Source organism: Dasypus novemcinctus, chromosome 18, assembly GCF_030445035.2.
Source record: "Dasypus novemcinctus isolate mDasNov1 chromosome 18, mDasNov1.1.hap2, whole genome shotgun sequence".
Taxonomy (NCBI): Eukaryota; Metazoa; Chordata; class Mammalia; order Cingulata; family Dasypodidae; genus Dasypus; species Dasypus novemcinctus.
In genome coordinates this window covers 40,560,225-40,581,168 of record NC_080690.1, presented here as the reverse complement: position 1 = coordinate 40,581,168, position 20,944 = coordinate 40,560,225, and the positions used below count along the sequence as shown (strand labels likewise).

At 40.8% G+C, this 20,944-nt stretch overlaps 1 protein-coding gene and 1 non-coding gene across 2 annotated transcripts in view; one reads left to right on the top strand and one right to left on the bottom strand.

The window, feature by feature from the left end:
* The window catches only part of TENT4B (terminal nucleotidyltransferase 4B), a 54,705-nt gene that overhangs the window by 15,104 nt on the left and 18,657 nt on the right, over positions 1-20,944 (top strand). The window lies entirely within an intron of this gene.
* Positions 13,359-13,512, bottom strand: LOC111760570 (small nucleolar RNA SNORA62/SNORA6 family). Its single transcript, XR_002794219.1, has one exon. It is a non-coding gene; the product is annotated as a small nucleolar RNA SNORA62/SNORA6 family (small nucleolar RNA).

Here is a 20,944-nt window from a genome sequence, read left to right as displayed (position 1 = left end):
TGTTGGTTTTGACTTGGAGACGTTTTAGTAAAAATGTGGAGATGTTTAACAGTTAGTGGTAACTAGAATAATTGTGTCAGACCTTCAAGAGTTATCAAGAACAAACTTAATTTGATGTGTTCTACATTTTCTTTGGTACTTGCGTTTTGTAACCAGTGTTAAAAACTTTAGGTTGTATATTCAATTTTTATTAAATGTTTGATCAATGTGACTATAAAATAACCCAAAAATGTCAAGAATTTTAAAGAACCTCTTTTAAAAAACAAAAGATTTATTTATTTATTTATTCCCACCCCCACTCCCCCATTGTTTTGGGCTCGCCAACTGCTCTTTTTGTCCATTCACTGTGTGTTCTTCTGTGTCTGCTTGTCTTCCCTTTAGGCAGCACTGGGAGCTGATCCTGGGACCTTCTGGAGTGAGAGAGAGGTGTTCAGTCTCTTGTGCCACTCAGCTCCCTGGTCTACTGTGTCTCTTATTGTCTTCTCTTCTGTGTCTCTTTTTGTTGCATCATCTTGCTGCACCAGCACCCCTTTTGGGCCAGCTCACCTTCACCAGGAGGCCCTGGGAATCAAACCCTCAACCTCTTATATGGTAGACAGGAGCCCAATTGCTAGAGCACTTCCCGCTTCCCTCAGAGAGCCTCTTTATTATAAAACATCAACTATTTATTAGTCTCCATAAACTCTTGGTATTTGTGTCATTGTAAAAGATTCCTTTTTTTTTTTTTTTGTAATTTTTAAGTCAAGATGAAAGGTCTTAATGCTTCCACCAATTTTCATATTTTACATGGTCTTTTCTGTGTGTTCACATAGTCTACACAGGCAGCATTTATTTTTAAGTAAATATGTTTTCCTGTATGAATGTACTAAGGTTTACTTAAACATTCTCCTTTTGTTGGACGTTTAAGTTGCTTTTTATTTTCTATTGTAAATAAAGCACTAGAAGCATACTTATACGAAGTCCTTACTTATCTAGTTTTTGAATCTGTCTTCCTCAAAATAAGATGGCTGGATTTCTTCTTATATGGTGTCAGAAAGATTGTGAAGGTTAACAGTGAATGAAGTCCCTTTTCTCGTGCTTTGGAACCTCTCTTCTCCCCATTTAGATTGGGTTTTATCATTTTACTTGTTTTTGGTCTTGGTATGGTGGTTATGAGATTTTCACCTCATGGGTTTGTTGATGTGTGTGTGTGTTTTGAGGTATATGTGAGTGTTAGTTATCATTCTACTTTGAAGTTTCATTCATGCCTTAGTGTTTTAATTTTTCTCATCATTCTGATCACTTTTTAATCTAAAGTGAGGTTATAATGTACTTGGCACACCATTGATCACTAGGAAATTGGCTTCTGTCCTTAGCCAGAAGATCACCTGTACAGGAACTAGATAAGGTGAGGGATTCATCAGTTCTGGAAATGGGTGTTTGTGTCTTATGATGAAGAAGAATCTGCCAAGAGATTGATTCTATGTAACTTTGTGTAAAACGATATAAGGCTCTCTAGTGATCAGCCATATTTAAAGATGTATGTGCTCATTGACAAGGAAGTTCATGGTGAAAAGGTTTTTTTGTTGTTTTTTTGTTTTTGCTTTTAACATTGTATGAATGCTGGAAGAGTATGGTATGAAACCACCGGTGCTCAGGAGGAAATTGAGATTGGCAGGTGTGGATTCATGGAGTAACGTGGAGAAGTTATTGGAACTTAGATTGTTCTTACCTTAAAATCTTTTAATGTGTTTTATCAGTGGTGACTGTGGGGTCCCTAGATCCCCTTTGTGTCCTAATGTATTGTTTTCTGCAAGTGTTTTCTGTGTTTTAAAGGGTAACAGAATTTGCCTTTTAACTTGGTACACATGCTAACTAAAATGTCAAGTTGTTATGTTTTGGGTTTGTATAAATCATTCATTCCTCTGATGTTCTGATGTTCAAGAATTCTGTTCTTGAATTAACTTACAGAGTTTCCCATTCTTGTTTTGTTTTGTGTTGCATGCAGGTGGATGTTTAAGCACAGTCTGCTTGGCAGCTGTAAATGCAGGTTCTCCTATACCCCCCCCCTTTTTTGGTTCTCTCATATTACTTTTTTTTTTTGTCTTTATTTCCCCCTTTTTTAAATAACAGCTTTATTGAGATATATTTCACGTATAATACAATTCACCCACTTAAAGTTCACCATTCTGGTGGCTTTTAGTATATTCGTAGTTGTGCAGGCATCACCAAATCAATTTTAGAAAAATTTTGCCACCTTGAACAGAAACCCTGTATTCATTAGCAGTCTCTTCACATTTCTCCCCAAGCTGTTTTTCTGTGGAGTTGCCTATTCTGGACATTTCATATGAATGGAATCAGACAATATGTGATCCTTTGTGACTGGCTTCTTTCACTTAACATATATTTTTAAGGTTCATTCATGTTCATTCATGTTTTAAAAATTAAAAAAGAATTAATGGGGAAGCAGATATGGCTCAAGTGATAAGGCCTCTGCCTACAATATGGGAGGACCCGGGTTTGATCCCCGGGGCCTCCTGGTGAAAAAGGAGAGAAAGCGTGCCTGTGTAGCGATCCAGTGCCCACGTGGTGAGCTGAGTGCCTATGTGGTTAGCCAAGTGCCCACGTGGTGAGCTGAGTGCCAGCACTGCGAGCTGAGTGCCCATGTGGGTTCCCATGCGGCGAGCTGAGTGCCCACGTGGTGAACCGAGTGCCTGTGCGGTGAGCTGAGTGCCTGCGTGGTGAGCCGAGTGCCTGCGTGGTGAGCCAGTGCCCGCGTAGCAAGCTGAGTTCCTGCGCAAGTGAGTCATGCAGCAAGATGATGACACAACAAAAAAGAAACGAAGGAGAAAGTCAAGGTGATGTATAGCAGAGACCAGGAACTGAGGTGGTGCAATTGACAGGGAACCTCTTTCCATGTCAGAGGTCCCCAGGATCGAATCCCAGTGAATCCTAGAGGAGAAAGATGAGAAGACAAAAGAGAAATAGGTACAGAAGATCACACAGGGAATGGACACAGACAGCAAAAGCAGCAGGGCGAGGGAGGGGAAGAAAAAGTTATTTCATTATTATTAACTATTTTAGACTTGTGGAATGGGTGATGAACCTCAGAGTACCTACCATCTGGATTTAACAAATTTGAGTTCCTTTTTCTCCTCTCTCCCTTTCTTCTTTCCTTTCTTTTTTTATCTAAGGAATAGTATAACTTTTCAGCAAAGCAGATATGTCTTTCCATCCATGTTTTTATTCTTCTATGCATGTTTACATCCATTAGCAACGAATAGTGTTGTCTGTATTTATAAGCACTACTTAATGGTTAATTTTTTTAGATTTTATATGATCTACCCTTAATCCTTTTTTTTCCTGATAAATGGATCTTGCAGAAAATGAGGATTTCCAGTGATGGTGTTATAGCAGAAACATCCAAATCTAATGTTTTCAGTCTGTCAGAGGAAAAGGGCTCTGCCAGCTGAAAGAAAGGGGAAGTCACTGGCTATTGGGTAGCACAGACTCATAGTGCTTATGTACACGATTAGCTTTGCTGTGACAAGGTCAGTGTTTGACATGATGAGAACATACTAGAAAAAGTAAAAATCTCTACTGCTGAATGTGGAAACAAAATAAAATTTAATTAGTCCTAGATTGTATTTCAAGTGCAAGTTTTCTTGTGACTTAGTGATTTGCATAAGAATCTTGTGGAGGCTTTGTGGCTCCTCTCTGGCATCATGTGAGTGTGAGAGTAGAGGGAATGAGCAAAGCATTTTTGTCTAGATTTAACTTTTAATTCTGACTCTAAACAGTGTTTTTCAGTAAGTTCTGCACAAGACACTTTTTGCAGATACCCAGGGTTAGCTTAAGTTATTTTCATTACAGTGTTAAGAGTGCACATTTTTCCATAGTAACCGTTTATATATATAAAATATATTATTATAACCTTTTTTTTTGGAGGTACCAGAGAATAAACTGAGGACCTTGTACATGGGAAGCAGGTGCTCCACCACTGAGCTACATCCACTCCCCTTATTGTAACCATGTTAAAGAGTATAATTCAGTGGCATTTTGTACATTTGCAATATTGGAAAGCCAATCATCACTATCTAGTTCTAGAACCTTTTCATCACCCCCAAATGGAAACCCTGTATCTGCTAAGCAGACACTCCCTATTTCCCTCCAACTCCCCTCACCCTGCCCCCCTCCAGTCACTAGCAGCTGCTAATCTGTTTTCTGTCTCTATGAATATGTGTAACCTGGATATTTCATATAAATGGAATCATACAATATGTGACCTTTTGTGTCTGGCTTCTTTCACTTAGCATAATATTTTCATGGTTCATCCATGTTGTAATATGTATCAGTACTTCACTCTTTTTAATGACTGAATAATATTCCATTGAATAAGTATACCACAGTTTGTTTATTCATTCATCTTTTGGTGGATGTTTGGGATCTTTCCATCTTTTAACTGTTTTCTGTTGTGAACAGAGTTCCTATGAACATTTGTGCTTAAGTTTTTGTGTTGACATTTTCAGTTCTCATGGGTAAATATAAATATAAATATAAATGTAAATATATCTAGGAGTGGAATTGCTGGGTCATATGGTAATTGTATGTTTAACTTACTGAGGAACTCCGAAACATATCTACAGTGACTATACATGCACCATTTTATATTTCTACTGGCAAAATATGCATCTTTACTAAAACTTGTTAATTTCCTTTTTTAAAAAATTTAACTTATAGCCATCCTTGTAGATGTGAAGTGTTATGTCATCATGGTTTTTGATTTGCATTTCCTAATGCTGAGCATCTTTTCATGTGCTTATTGGCAGTTCCTAATCATTGGTAAGATATCTGGTCAAATCTTTTTGTTAGCTAAGTTTTAATGTGTAACTAAGCACTTAGAAGTTAACACAGTCTTTTTAAAATTTTTTTATTTTTTATCTGTAACAAGTTTACTCTAGCTCTGGGATTGGACTCTGGAGGATGTTGAGGGGACAGTTTTTACTATAGTATTTCTAAAAGGTATACATCTAATTCTAGTGGATTTCTTTACTCCCTAAATAATGTATAAGGCAATATACAGAAGTACATAATGTAGCTTGGTATACTTGATCTACCAAATTACTCTTGGATACATTGTGGAGTCTATGTAAAGAGGAAGGATTGGCAAACTATTTTTGAAAAGATAGTAAATAATTTCTTTTCTTTTAAAAAATTTTTTTGATATTTTATTTATTTATGTTTTTAATAGAAGAGTACATATATTTTAAGCTTTGTGTGCTATATGGTCTCTGTCTTTACTACTCAACTCTGCTGTTGTTACATCCCAAAGCAGCTGTCAACAGTATATAAAGGAATGAGCATGACTCTATTCTAATAAGACTTTACATACAGTGTAATTTGAATTTCATACAATTTTTATGTGTCATAAAATATTCTTTTGATTTTTTTTTCAATAATTAAAAAGTGTAAAACCATTCTTAGCTCATGGAACGTACAGAAATAGGCAGCAGTCTGGATTTGGCTTATGGGAGTTGTTGCCTCACCTCTGACCTAGAGGAATTATTCAATGTTTGAGGTGGGTGGAACTTGAGTTAGTTGTTGAAATACTTTGAAGTTAGTTTTTTGATCCAGGCATGGAGTCAAGGGCTAAGGGAGTCAAGTTGCTGGAGAGTAGTAGTAGCTCAGAGTAGCAATTCTGGAATCTCAGATAGGGTGTGCATTAGATGTAGCAAGGATTGAGGAATTGCACTGAGGTCTGATTGTGTTCTGCATGGTCATTGCCTTTTGTCTTCCCTAGTGTTTGTGGGAATACAGGTGATCAGAAGGAGTGAAGAAAGGTCCAAAAAGTATGGGATGTGGCCTGTGGCTACTCTGTTAAGCTGTTGTGGTTGACTGGTCTTAGAGAAGTGACCCATCTCACCCTTTCCTTGCCCTGGTGAATATGTGAGCTCACCCCGTGGCAGTGAAGTCCGTAGGGTCAAGAAAGACCCCAAAGTGTATCAATGCCAGTGGGTTGGGCATTAATGTCCCTGTTTTACAGATCTCAGGACTGAATCTGTGGAAAGTTGGTAACAATTTGAATGGTCACTTGTCTAGAAAAGTCTTAGCCAGGATTTGAAAATAGTTTTGCCTCTGTTCTCTTATGGTTGTCTTGTGCAAGTGAAGAAACCTGTTTTTCAGATTTGGTTCTCCTGTTGATTATCTCTGTGATCTTAAAGAAATCAATTATTCTCTATTAAAAATAAATGAATTAGAAAGTGACTTCTCTGACTTACCTCACAGAATTGAGTTAGATAATAATCAAGAGCTCTTTGAAAAATATGAAGAACTATTCAGAAGTTACATGCTTTGTCAAGGCAAACTTTCTCCAAAATACAGCTAATGAAGTGTAGAAGGCACTCTGGTCACATCAATATCTCTCCAACCCCAGCACCCAAACTGTGAACTTCATTCTTTTGGGGAAATCATTAGGTGCTCAGTGAGTTTACTTCCTTCTAGTGTCCATATTAAGCTGAATAGAGCTGAAAGAAGGAAAGGAAGTCAGAATGACGTAGTAAGAATAAGTTGATAGCAGGGACAGCAGAGGCCAGATTCAGACCCTGAGCTGTTCTCATGCTCTGCATGAAACTGAAAAGTTACAGGTGTGCATGACAAGGACTCTTAAGTTATAAAAACAAAAAGAGGGCTTCAAATTGTGTCTGGTATACCAATATAGCATTTTAAAAATCATTATCAAAAGTTTAGTATATGTAGAGGAAAGTTTTGCAATACTTGTATTTTCTATTAGTAAAGGCTAAATGAGGCATTGTTTTCTTGTTACAAGGCCTCTTTAAAATGATCAGACTTTACAGTGTCTTTCAAAAACATTAAAAAAAAAAATTAATAGCCTATTTAGTAAATGTCTTTTTTTCCAGAGGCCATAAGTACCAAGGATCTCTCACTATTTTCAGGGATAAGGATCAATTTAGTGGAAAGTCTTTACAAGGTTGCTGAGTAAGTATTGTTTTTATAAAAGTGCTGTTTTGCCCAGTGTAGACGTATTCAGTATAGAAGAACTTCATGGGGCATCAAAGTTAGATGTATTTGCTAGTAAAATCTAGAGACAGCAGATTTTTAGAGAGATTAAGTAGTAGTGGAGACATAGTATTTTAAGTAAATTAAATTTAAGAGAATTAACATGATGCAACACAGTACGGAGTCAGAGAATTTTTATAATCACAGAATTATAGGAAATATTCAGTGTTTTAAATTTTATGCAAATCCAGAAAATGTCTTCCTGTGTTCTTTTTTTTATAAAGATTTTTTTTTTATTTCTCTCCCCTTCATTTCCCCCCCCCCCCCCGCCCCGCCTCATTATCTGCTCTCTGTGTCCATTCACTGTGTGTTCTTCTGTGACTGCTTCTATCCTTATCAGCAGCACCAGGAATCACTGTTTCTTTTTGTTGCGTCCTTCTTGTGTCAGCTTTCTGTGTGTGCGGCACCATTCTTGGGCAGGCTGCACTTTCTTTCTTTTCGGCTGTCCTTACGGGGCATACTCCTTGTGCGTGGGGCTTCCCTATGTGCGGGACACCCCTGCGTGGCACGGCACTCCTTGTGTCCATCAGCACTATGAATGGGCCAGCTCCACACTGGTCAGGGAGGACCAGGATTTGAACTGCGGACCTCGCATGTGGTAGGTGGATGCGCTATCTATTTGGCCAAGTCCGCTTCCCCGTGTTCTTTTGGTCGGCTGCACAATGAAAATGTCAGATAAATTTTGTTTTCTTTACTGTTTATTGGATTAAGGAATTTATCTAGTTGGGAATATGAAAAAAAATTATTAGGGTAGTGGGTTTCTTTTTGGCTTTAAACATTTTTGCTGCTGCTACAGTATTATTGGCTTGTTTGTGAAATTTATTTTGGGAGAAACCATATAGTTAGAGTTGTAGCTTTTAGTTTAGTAATATTAATCTTTATTTTTATCATGTTAGGAAGAAGTTGCTGTGTTACTTCGTTGTGGCAAAAACGAGAATAGATTTTTGTGGAAAGTGACTTTCTTGAGTGAAGCCTTAAATAAAATTTATCTTTTAAAAAGGAAAGACTATAACTTTAGTAAACTGGGAATATGCAGATACTTCCTTACATAACAAAGAGTGACACTTTCAAGGCAATATACAACATTATGTGAAGCACTGGAGAGTACTGTTAAATCAGAAACAAGACAAGGATGCCTGCTCTCAACAGTATTATTTAACCTTAGCTTAGTAATTCTAGCCTAAGCAGCAGGGCAAGAAAATTGGTTGGTTGGTTATAAAAGAAATATATAGAAGTCTTACATAACAGAGAATGTAATTTAAAAAAAGGGGAAAAGATTTCACTCAGCAGTACAACAGCTTCCCCCACAATGATTTATAAATAAAGCCTGAAATACGAAGAAAATAAACTTTATAATAGGAGGCATAAAAGCCTTGAAGATGAAGTCAGCACAATGATTTGTTAATTAATGTCATTCAAATAAAATATTTAATGAAGTGGTTTTTTTGGGGGTGGAGTGGAGTGGGGGAGGGTGGCTTGTTAAAATGACTCTAAAGTCCCCTGGAAGAATAAACAGACAAGAAGAGCCAAGAAGATTTTGAAAATGAAAGATGAGTTTGAGGGACGATTAGTTTTGTTCTGTTGACTATTACAGACTTCTACAAGAATTTGAAAGGGTAATTTGAGCCCCTGAATACACAGAAATAGCAGTAGATCTGACCCAACTATTCCTGAGCTTAATATATAATCAGAGTAGTTTGCGTGAATCAGTAGTCTTCCAAGTTCAAAGGAAAGGACCTCAATCATACTGGCTTAAGCTAAACCCAAAGGCATTTATTTTTTCATGTATCTGGGATGCCCAGGGGGTCCTTCTTGCCTCAGGGACTCTTGGCTCATATGGCTTTAATTCTTTCTCAGGGTTGGCTCAGTCCTCTCCTTTTGCTGATGGGCTTCCTTTGTGCAGCTAGAGGGAAGGGAGATATGGTTGCTGATGGAAGCAGAGAGTTGGCCCTCCTTAATGTCAATATGTGAAGTCCTAGGAAAGACACTATGTGGGGTCCTTGTGTTCATCTTGACCATGGCCACAGGGACTGCACGGACCAGGGGCCACCAATTCTTGCTCTTTTCTCTCTAGGACCTCCAGAATCACATGGAATGGTATGGCAGGAACTCCTGTTCCCTAAGGAAAAGGGGTAGGACAGTAGAATTAACCAGGGGAGCAGGGGATAGGCCTTTGATTAGATTGGAATAGCAAATGTATGTTCAGTCATTGAGAGAAGGATGGAAGAGTCTGTGTACTTGATTAAGAGAAAGGATGGAAAAAGAGATGAGAGAGTGCTGGGCACTTGATTAAATATTGGGGGGGGGGGAGTTAAATCCTTAAATCTTTCTCCATATTCAGTTAAATTCCAAATGAATAAGCGATAATTAAATAGGAACAAGAAAACGAAATTAAATTAAAAAGAAAATATAGCCAAATATTTTTCTAATCCCAAGGTAAAAAAAAAAAAAAAAAAGCCTTTGAAACAGATAGCAAATGGAAACCTAAAAGCAGAGATTTCAGACTGACGGCCTTGTGGCTGGATCAGGCCTGCAGACCTATTGTATTCTGTGTTGCTTTATTTATCTTTTTAAAATTGTGCCAGAATTTTAAAATCAAAGTTTTACCTACAAGTCTGGATTTCTAGCTTTTCCTGAAAAATGGCAAGCACTGACAATATTGAGCTTGCATGCCTACATGGCAACAGTTGGCCATTGCTAAGTGGCAGCCTCTTCTTTTAGGCGGGCCTGGGCCCTTCAGGTTACCACCTTCTCCAACATTAACTCCCTAATGCATTATCCCTATGTTGAAGTTGGCTGTGAGTTGCCATTTCTTCTTGCAGTTACATTTGCTTACCTTGGTTGTTTTTCCCTTTTAGGCAAAGATTTATTGTTATGAGGCCATCAAGATAATAAAATAATTTACATATATTGAAAAAACTTAAAATGGAAAGAAATTGGGGAAATCATATTTGCTACCTGTGTATGTCAAAAGCCATAATATATGGAGACAGCTAATGAACCAATAAGAAAATACTTCAACACAAAAAAATAAGAAGGAAAGGAGTATAGCAGTCAATTCCCAGTTGTCTTCAAGCTTCAGGATGTTTTGTATAGTATCTTAGTATCTAGTACAGTGCCTAACACTTTGTAGGCATTCAGTAAATATTTGTTAATAATAATAAGGGAAGTGGTTGTGGCTCAACTGATAGAGCGTCTGCCTACCATATGGAGGGTCCAGGGTTCTATACCCAGGGCATCCTGATCTGTGTAGTGAGCTGGCCCATGTGCAGTGCTGCCATGTGCAAGGAGTGCCGTGTCACACGGGTGTCTGCTGCATAGGGGTGCCCCATTCGCATGAAGTGTGCCCCACAAGGAGAGCCGCCCCACGCAAATAACGCGCACCCCTCCCAGGAGTGGTGCTACACACACAGAAAGCTGATGCAGCAAGATGATGCAACAAAAAAAAAAGTGACATGGTTTCCCGGTGCTGCATGACAGGAATGTAAGCAGACACAGAAGGACACAAAGTGAATGGACACAGAGAACAGACAATGGGGGGGGAAAGGGAGAGGAAAAAAAAAAATTAATGATAGCTAATATTTACTGAAGGTTTGCTATATGCTAAGTAAACAGTAAATCCTGTGCTGAGCCCTTTCCATATTCTTCTTTAATCCCTACAGAAACCCTCCGAGATAGTTACTCTCATTATCCACATTTTACAGGAGAGGAAATTGAAGCTTGGAATGATAAAGCACTTATCCAGGCGTACCCAAAAGTGGTGATGCAGAGATTTAATTCCAGCTCAATTCTTTCATACAGTTTATTGAAATGAGTTGGAAAAGAAGAAATACAAATGTCAAATAAATACCGAAAACATTCCCAACCTTAAACAAAATACTTTCCTCTAGTGTGGAGGTTGGGGAAGACCCTGGTACATTTTCTTGGGAGACTTTATCAGTACCCATTCTGGTAGAGGGTATTTTGGGAGTGTTTTTCAAAAGTTGGAATCATTCATACTCTTTTCTCAGAGATTCCACTTCTAAGAATTTGTTCTAAGATAAAAGTTAGAGTTGGTTACAGATTTATGTGCAGAGGTAGGCATGATAATGTTGATTATAATGGTGAAGAATTGGAAGAAATCTAAATGTCCAACAGTAAGGAATTGGTAGAGTAAATTATGGTATATTAAATATGGTATATTTAATAATATGCAATTATTAAAAATTCATTTTTATAATATCAGATTACCTACAAAGTGACCATAATATAGATTCTTTTTCCACTGACTCTAAAATGGCATTTGAAGTCAAGCAGTTTGCTTCAAGTATTTGATGAGTGCTTGTTTCTGTACATAGTCAGCACCATATGTTTGCTGTTATTAAAGGGTGGGACTATAGGTAATTTTTTGTTTTTTGTTTTTCCTGTGTGTTTCCCCAAACAGCTCTAAATCTACATATTTCTTTTAGAATTTATGTTGTTAATTTTGAAAAAGTGTAGGATCTCAGGAAATAAACCTAGTTTTATATACATTATGTTTTTGTATATGTGTAAATGAAATCTTTGCCAATGGTTTGTTTTTATTTTTAAGATTATGTAAATAATACCAGCACTTAACCAAACAATCTCAATAGCACAGAAATAAAAACAAAATGTGAAAACCTTTTTCCAATTAGCCTTGTCTCTAGTTCTATTACCCAAGCTAATCACTGTTAATAGTTAAATTATTTTAAATAAGCATTGGGAGCTTGCTATATTTAATAAAAATATTTATTAAGCAAATAATCACCTCCAGTGTGTTTTGGATATCTGGAGTTTCACAGGTCAAGGTCCTTGGGAGTGAGGTACCCCTGCTTCATTTAACAGTACACAGGGGCGGAAGAAAGAGTACACAGGGAAAGAGGTTAAAAGCAGGTTACGTGGGGAGCGGAGGTGGCTCAAGCAATTAGGCGCCTCCCTCCCACATGGCAGACCCCAGGTTCGGTTTTCCCTGCCTCCTAAAAAAGAAGACAAGCAGATAGCAAGCGCAAACAGTGGGGGGGGGGGGGGGGGGGAATCAATCTTTAAAAAAAAAAAAGCAGGTAATGTGGACAGAGCATTCATTGCCTGTTTGTTCTTAAACATTAGCCCCTCCACCCAAAATAACAAATTTAATAATAAAGTTTGGTATTAGATTTGTATGAGTTTAAATACCCATATTTCATTATTATATTTAAGGTAGGAAACTTATGAAGAATGAGCTGTTCTTACTGGCATTTGGACCCTGTAGATAAGTTCAGTCACGTTTGTTTTTTCACTCAGCAAATATTTGAGTGCCTCCCATTTGGGGAATAAATAAGCTTCGGGTTCAGGATATTTGATCTCAGTTGGGGAATACTATCAACCATTCCTGTTTAGATTTCCCAACTTTACCCAAATTTGGTTAGATCTACTAAGAATGATGGGGAAGAGGAGAATTCTTACTCACAGGGAAAGCATTAGTGACTAGAATTCAGTAAGCACTCACAGGTAGCAATTTCTTTTTCTTTACTCTTCTTTTTCTTGTGATTGGTTGAAAATAGTTGGGTGGCAAAAGTATGAGACTTGGGGGAAAGTCAGTTTTCATTATGTCTTTCTAGCAGTAAAAGAGGTAAGGGACGGAGAGAAATCAAAGGAAAAACTTACCTTTCTGAAACTTTGGCCTAATACAACTGCAGTTCTTACATTGAATAGCAGCAGTGATGATATTTAAAGGGAATGCTCTGATTCCTAGAAAGGCAGGTATGAACACCTCTTAAAGAAAGAAATATGAAGATTTTATAATCTAGGACACACAGACAGATGTCCCTTCTCTGCAATTTGTCCTAATCAAAGAGAGATCAGCATAACAAATATGACATTCCTTGACTATGAGTAACAGTTTTTAAATGCCTACAGAGTTTGCAAAAATAAGATATGTGGGCTTTTTCTTTTTTCCTTCTAAATTTTATGTCATCTGTATTTTCTCTCTCGCTCTTTTTTTTTTTTTTTTTTTAATAGGGTATTGTGAGAATTTTGGGAGGTGTGGATCAGTTTTCCTGCCTACTTACAGATGGAAAGGGGGGAGAACTTTTTCCTTTCAGTTTTCATACTAGAGATCTTCCTATTTAGATAGGCATAGCCTTTTTTAAGTAACCTCATTGTATCCTTAATACTGTAGAAAATGAGAAACATTGTGCAGACTTTATAAAGATGTTAATAGGGTATTTGATTCTTGAACTGTTTCTACCATTTGACTTTTTTTTGGTCATTGTTCAAACATTTCAGTCTTTCTCCAGGGCTCCTCCCCTATATATTAAAATTATACTTGTGGCAAGGATTACTATCAAACTCTACTCATTGGATCAGAGACCCTTGTGGTGTTAGTGAAAAACTTGCCCATCATGTAGCACACTACCTACACTTGAGAGCTCACTGGCCAGCCAGTGGCCTCAGTTCCAAGCTCTAACAGTGTGCACAGGGAGGCCCAGCTGCTTCTAGAGCTCTGACCTAAATCACAAAATCACCTTGTTGTTGCACAGGATGGCCATGTCCACGTAGCCCAGAGGAGAGTCTGTGTTACACAGGGCCCTGGTGGGCAGGTTGACATAGGATGCCTCTATGAGAGGCTGGCGGTCAGCCCTGGAATTGGTCACCACCAGGAGACGTGGCTCTGGAAGGCTGCCTGGATCTGGTTGGTGAAGGTTCCAGAAGAGAAGCTCCTGGCAGTAGGGGTAGCTCCAGTGGTGGCAGCAAACTTCAGCACAGCTGCTGGCCAGTATTCCTGGAGGATATGACACTGACATCAGCAGGATTTTCAGTGGCACCAATTATACAAGCCGCCAGCAGAAGCTTCTCCCAGGTCCTCTTCAGCCTTATGACATAGGTGCCATCACTTTTCCTTTTGTATATGTACTGTTCCATTTGGAGGTCAAGGTTGATGCCACCTAAGTGGGTTCCTGCTGCAAGGAATTTGAGGACATCAAGGGCTCTGGACATTGTTTTAAGTTTCCCTTTAAGTTACAATGGGAACCCAGGACAATGCTGTATGGACCCCATTGTGGGTAGTGCGGAAAAGTCCCTTTGACTTTTAAAAAAATTACATATTCATTGTAGATATTTTCTCATGGCCATATCTTTAGGCACATGCAGACTTATTTCCTAGGCTACATTCTGAGAGGTGGAATTGAGTCTTCAAAGGGCACCTTCAGTTGGGCCACATTGCTCTCCTTTCTGCTCACAAGGTATGAGAGTGTCCATTTCCTTGGATCCTGCTACAGAGTTCATTTTAAGGAATATAATCTCATTTTTGTTTTTTTTTTTAGTTAATTATTTATTAAAATTAATAGATCACAAAAAATGTTACATTAAAAAACATAAGATGTTCCCATATAAACCACTCCCCACCCCCCCACCCCCATCATTTTTGTAAATTGTTTTTTTTTGAAGATATATACATCTCAAAAAATGTTACATTAAAAAACATAAGAGGGAAGCAGATGTAGCTCAACTGATAGAGCATCTGCCTACCATATGGGAAGTCCAGAGTTCAAACCCAGGGCCTCCTGACCCGTGTGGTGAGCAGCCCACATGCAGTGCTGATGCGTGCAAGGAGTGTCATGCCATGTAGGGGCCTCCACGTAAGGGAGCCCCATGCACAAGGAGCACACCCCACAAGAAGAGCTGCCCTGCACGAAAAAGGATCAGCCTGCGCAGGAGTGGCACCGCACACACAGAGAACTGACGCAGCAAGATGACTCTATAAAAAGTGACACAGATTCCCAGTGCTGCTGATAAGAATGCAGTGGACACAGAAGAACACACAGTGAATGGACGTGGCGGGGGAGGGAGAAGGGGAGAAAACTTAAGTAAATATAAAACCTTTAAAGAAAAAACATAAGAGGTTCCCGTATACACCTGACCTGCCCACTCCTCTCCTCCTACACCAACAACCTCCCCCATCATTGTGGCACACTCATACCACTCGGTGAACACATTTTGGAACACTGCTGCACCACATGAATGATAGTTTACCCTGTAGTTCACACTCTTCCCTAGTACATTCAGTGGGTTGTGGCAGGATATATAAAGTCCACCATCTGACCCTGCAATATCATTTAGGACAATTCAAGGTCCCAAAAATGGCCCCACATGACATCTCTTCTTCCCTCTCCCTGCCCTCAGCAACTACTGTGGCCACTTTCTCCATCTCAGTGCTCTACAGTTTCTTCTGTTACTAGTCACAATAGGTTTTATAGTAGAATATCAGTAAGTCCACTCTAATTCATATTTTATTGCTCCATTCTGTGGACCCTGGGATGGTGATGTCCACTCCACCTCTAGATCAAGAGGGGGCTTAGCTTCCACATGGATGATGTATGCAATTCTTCTGCTTGCAGTTGTAGGCACTCTTTTTTTTTTTTTTAAGATTTATTTATTTATTTAATTGCCGCCCCCCCCCCCCCCCGGTTGTCTGTTCTCTGTGTCTATTTGCTGCGTCTTGTTTCTTTGTCTGCTTCTGTTGTCGTCAGCGTGGCACGGGAAGTGTTGGCGGCACCATTCCTGGGCAGGCTGCACTTTCTTTCGTGCTGGGCGGCTTTCCTTACGGGAGCACTCCTTGTGTGTGGGGCTCCCCTACGCGGGGGACACCTTTACGCAGGGGACACCCCTGCGTGGCAGGGCACCCCTTGCGCGCATCAGCACTGCGCATGGACCAGCTCCACACGGGTCAAGGAGGCCCGGGGTTTGAACCGTGGACCTCCCATGTGGTAGACGGATGCCCTAACCACTGGGCCAAGTCCATTTCCCTGTAGGCACTCTTGATTCTCTGGTGTGGTTGACCATCATCACCTCTCCCTGTTAGCTGACCTGGGTTAAGTCCAGTGAATCAGAGGGTAGGAGTTGCAACTCTGCTGAGTTTCAGGGCACAGCTGGCACATGGGCAGTCTAGAGATTCAAGTCCCCTGAGTATACACCATCCCTAGTGCCAACCACAGGTTCAGTAAAAGTGACAGAAGAGGCATGTGTAGAAAGGTCACATCTGAGTCCAGCTCCATCACACTCACGAGCACAAATTCCAAAGTAGGCACAGAGCTCCAGATCCGTCTGCCATGATCATATCCTCTGTGGGTCTCTGTAGCCTTCAGCAGAACCAGTACCTAGGATTGTATCTACTTTGGCTTTTTCTGGGGTCCTGCTGAGGTGTGGGTAAGTGTGACCCCTCTGATGACCTCCCGACTCTTTTTGAAAACTCTTAGCCATATAAACTCATTTGTCTTTGCCATTTCCCCTTTTTATTATGTATTTGACCTTGAATAAGCTTGCTTTTATGACCATGTGGACATGGGTGTGGCTAAATGTACATGTTAACTGAGGGTCTTTTTCTAAAGAAACACTTCTCTGTGCTGAGCACTAGGTCTGAGGTGTGGGCTGAACTGGGCAGGCTTCTTGCTTTGGGACAGTCTGAGTGAAGGCACCTGTCAGCAGGTACAGTAATCACTCACCATGATTAACTGCCTTCCAAGAGGGAGGACCCGAGTCGTACAGCAGCACTGTACTTCTGTGCAGTGCTTCTACTTCTGGGAATTTTACAGAGGAGGTGGTCTGGTATCTGAGCTCCTGAAGGTCAAGAGGTGTTTTGGGCACCAGGCCTGCAAATGTGAGGAAGGGCATGATTTCTGCAAAGGCCTGGAGTGCTCAGGGCCGCGCTCTCTGAGGCTGCACTGGGGAGAGGGGTCAGCAGGGAGGGTAGAAGGCGTGGGATGCTCTGATAGGAGTTTGGAAAGGGGACCCTGGTGGTCATGTGGAAGATGGCCTGGAGAGACAGTGGCTCTGAGACCAGTTTGGAGGCTGATGCCGTGTCCTACTGAGAGATGAAGGGACTAGAGCTGCAAGGCTCCAGGAGGACATATGGAGGGCTGGGGTCTGATTTGGAAGATACTTATTTTCTGTAGAATGGATAGACTTTGGAAACCTTTTGGTTTCAGAGGCATGAGGAAGGATGAACCAAGGGGGGTGCTGAAGTTCTCATTTGGGGAAACAGTGACTCAAAGTGGAAGTACAAGGAGGAGTAGGTTTGGGAGAAAGATGAGGACTTTCATTTTGAACTCAGATTTTGTTTGAGGTGTGATCTAGGTAGAGATGTCTAGCTGGCACAGATGTGTATGTGACAGTTTCTTTGTAAAAATGGATTCTAGAATCCATTCCTGAAGAAGTCACTCAAACTGCACTATGCTTGCCTGAGGGCTTGCTGTGACTTCTCTTGGTGTATCTGTGAGTTTGAAAAAGAACAAACAATACAAAAAGATGTAAACCCGTCACCTCACACCTAGTTCGCTTTTCTGAGGAAACCACTGCCAACAGTTTTTTATGTATTCTTCCAGAAATTTGTCTTGGATACGCACACATATCTAAGTATGTAAATCTTTAGAAAGGACGAGTCACATACTAACAGAAACTGCACACTGTGCTTTGGGCATGCAGAACTTTCCAAAAAATGGCTCTCTGTCCCCAGGTGGCTTACAGGCCATCCACCTAGTTCCTTTTAGAAATTCTCAGGTTTCCCAGTTGCAAAGTGTGTAACCTTTTGGTCTGCAAGGCCAGATTAATATTAGAGTGCTTCGAGTCTTTCTCCTTCGTGTGTTAGTTTGCTTTGACGACTGTTTTTCCGTGGTACAAAATTATTGTTTTACATGTAATACACACACACACATTTTAAGGTAGACTATATAGATGTATACATTTTTAAAAACAGAATTCCCTCTCCCAAATTTTTCACTTCCCAAATTAAATCACTGTTAGCAGTATGGTTGGTATATAGACCCTTGTCCTAGAGAGGAAAGGAATATATATATATATATATTTATTTATATTTATACACACACAAGTATGTGTATAGAGAGGTTAAAAATATTTTAATTTTTCATATGGAAATATATAAAGAAGACAACAAATCCCATCAAATAGATAATTTCCCTTAAAATAGACAAATACATGCTAGTGCTAGTGATAGTATAGAAAGACATGAAATAAAAGGTTAAGATCTTCCTGGGGAAACGGACTTGGCCCAGTGGTTAGGGCGTCCGCTTACCACATGGGAGGTCCTTGGTTCAAACCCCGGGCCTCCCTGACCCGTGTGGAGCTGGCCCACGCGCAGTGCTGATGCGTGCAAGGAGTGCCCTGCCACGCAGGGGTGTCCCCGCGTAGGGGAGCCCCACGCGCAAGGAGTGTGCCCGTGAGGAAAGCCGCCCAGCGCGAAAGAAAGTGCAGCCTGCCCAGGGATGGCGCCGCCCACACTTCCCGTGCCGCTGACAACGACAACAGAAGCGGACAAAGAAACAAGACGCAGCAAACAGACACAGAGAACAGACAACCGGGGAGGGGGGGGAATTAAATAAATAAATAAATCTTTTAAAAATTAAAAAAAAAAAGATCTTCCTAATTCTCCTGCTGTACCCTCCTCTGGGAAAAAGTCCCCCTCCCTGAAGTAATTGCTGTTAACAGTTCTCCTTCTAGAAAACACTTAATGCAAATAGAAACACATTGTGCACAAAAAGGATCATGCTAAACATATTGTTAGTGCTTTTCCTTTTAAACTTAACATATCTTTTTTTTCCCAAAGGTTTATTTCTGTTTATTCCTTTCGCCTTCCCCCCTCCCCCGCCGTTGACTGCTCTCTTTGTCTATTTGCTGTGTGTTCTTCTGCGTCCGCTTGCATTATCAGGCGGCACCGGGAAATTGTGTCTCTTTTTGTTGTGTCATCTTGCTGCGTCAGCTCTCCGTGTGTGCGGCGCCATTCCTGGGCAGGCTGCACTTTTTTCGCGCTGGGCGGCTCTCCTTATGGGGTGCACTCCTTGCGCGTGGGGCTCCCCTACGTGGGGGACACCCCTGCGTGGCATGGCACTCCTTGCGCGCCTCAGCACTGCGCGTGGGCCAGCTCCACACGGGTCAAGGAGGCCCGGGGTTTGAACCGTGGACCTCCCATGTGGTAGACAGACGCCCTAACCACTGGGCCAGGTCCGCGTCCCGAGAGGAGAATTTTAAAAATATGTATTTATAGAACTATGATTTATCATTTATTAGTACAACCAGAAAAATTATACTAATTTATATTTTCGCACATGCGAAGAGGACCTGTGTGTGCTCTTTCCATATATCCTTGTCAAAATTGGATATTAATTTTTAAAAGAATTTTTTTGGGGGAGGGAAGTATGCTTGGTTTTGACAGTAACTGAATAGAACTCATCAATGTCTCCACATGAACATGAAGTTGATAAATACAGGGGACTCTGTGGGCTTTGGATACCAGTCATGGAAACTGGGAAGCCTCACCTTCATGTGGAGGTGGCATTAGGCATGCTGCGGGCTACCCAGGTGTCCTCAGGACGCAGTTTAGGTGAGCGGCAGGGACAGCGCTGAGCAGAGGGCCAGTGGGGGAGTCGTCTGCCCGCCTCGCCTGTGGCGCCTCAGGGAGGCTTCAGTGTGCCTCTGTGTTGGAGGGTATGGAAGCTCCTAAAGGACTGTCATCGACCCCCAGGGCGGCCCACCTGACAGGCTGGGAAGCAGGAGTTCTTCCCTTTTGATAGCCAAAGAAATTGAGCCCTTAAGGGCCATTCTTGACTTTTTTTTTCCTTTCATAAAGAGCATCACAAAATTCATATAATTTTGAAAGGCTATCATTTCTGTGGTAGAGCTTTCCTTGGGGCAAAACATTTTCATGTCTCTGTTTAGGCCTAAATTATTTGTGTATCGCACCTTTTTTAAAATACAGAAACTTTACCGATGTTTCCTCCTGGTCATATTAGACTTGTCATCTATGCGTTGTGCTTGTGGCCGGGAGGCTCCAATCACTTGCTGAAAGGAACACAGCTCCCCACAGGCAGAGCCTGGGTCCAGAACAAGTTTTTTGACTCTTGGTCAAAAAATAAAACATCAGAAGAACCAGAGATTTTTCATCAATCAGTTACATTTTAAAAGTTATCAGTTCTGTGTAGCAAAAGTGGAAGTTGGGGCTTAGACTTTTTTTCCCCTTCAAAACCATTTTTGGTCTCCCAGTGTTTCCAGCTTCCTGGATCTAAATGCACCGAGTGTAGACACATTCTTCCTTCAAAGCTCTGTTAATACATCCCTGACCTTCCTAGCCATGCCTTGCTTTCCCCCCCATCTAAGCCCCTCTGCCCGTCATACCCCTATGGTACTTGGCAACCATTTCCACCAGTACCTTTCTGCTGATCTATCAGTTGTAATAGACTGTGAGGTCCTATGATCTGTGAGCTCTGATGTTGTCCTCAGCTTATTACCCAGCCTAAGTTTTTTCCTTCATCCTGTTCAGTAATTCCTCCAGCCTCTCAGGCTTTAGCCCTTGAAAACATCTTTAATCTTCCTCTCTCTTTCTTTAGTTTATCAGGCTCTGCCACATAGCTATGTGTGTGTGTGTGTGTGTGCATGCTGTGTGTGCACGTGTGTGTTGCTTCTGGAGCCCATTCCTTTCCTGCCACCATCCTTGTCTAGCTCTTCATCTGGTCCCTTTACAGTTGCTGTAATTTATGAACTGTGCTCCCTGCATCCAGTCTTGTTTCTCTGCCAATCCACTGTTTGCACAGTTGCCAGATTAATCTTATTAAAATGCTGAATTTTTAAAAACTCAGTCTTAAGGCCATCTCAGAAACATTAAGTATTTCCTGTGGAACTATGTAAAGTCTGAACTTCTTAGCTAATCGTTCAAAACACCCCGTTGTTCATATCTTGCCTTTCCCCAGGTGTGTCTCCCATTCTTTCCTCTGCCACAGCCATGCAGTGCTTCCTTTCGGTGTATCTTAACTCAAAGCCTTTTGCACATGGTTAGCTCCTTCATGGAGCCTTGATCTGCCAGCCCTTGTGAAGACTTTTCTGATGGTCATTGGACACTTAGTTC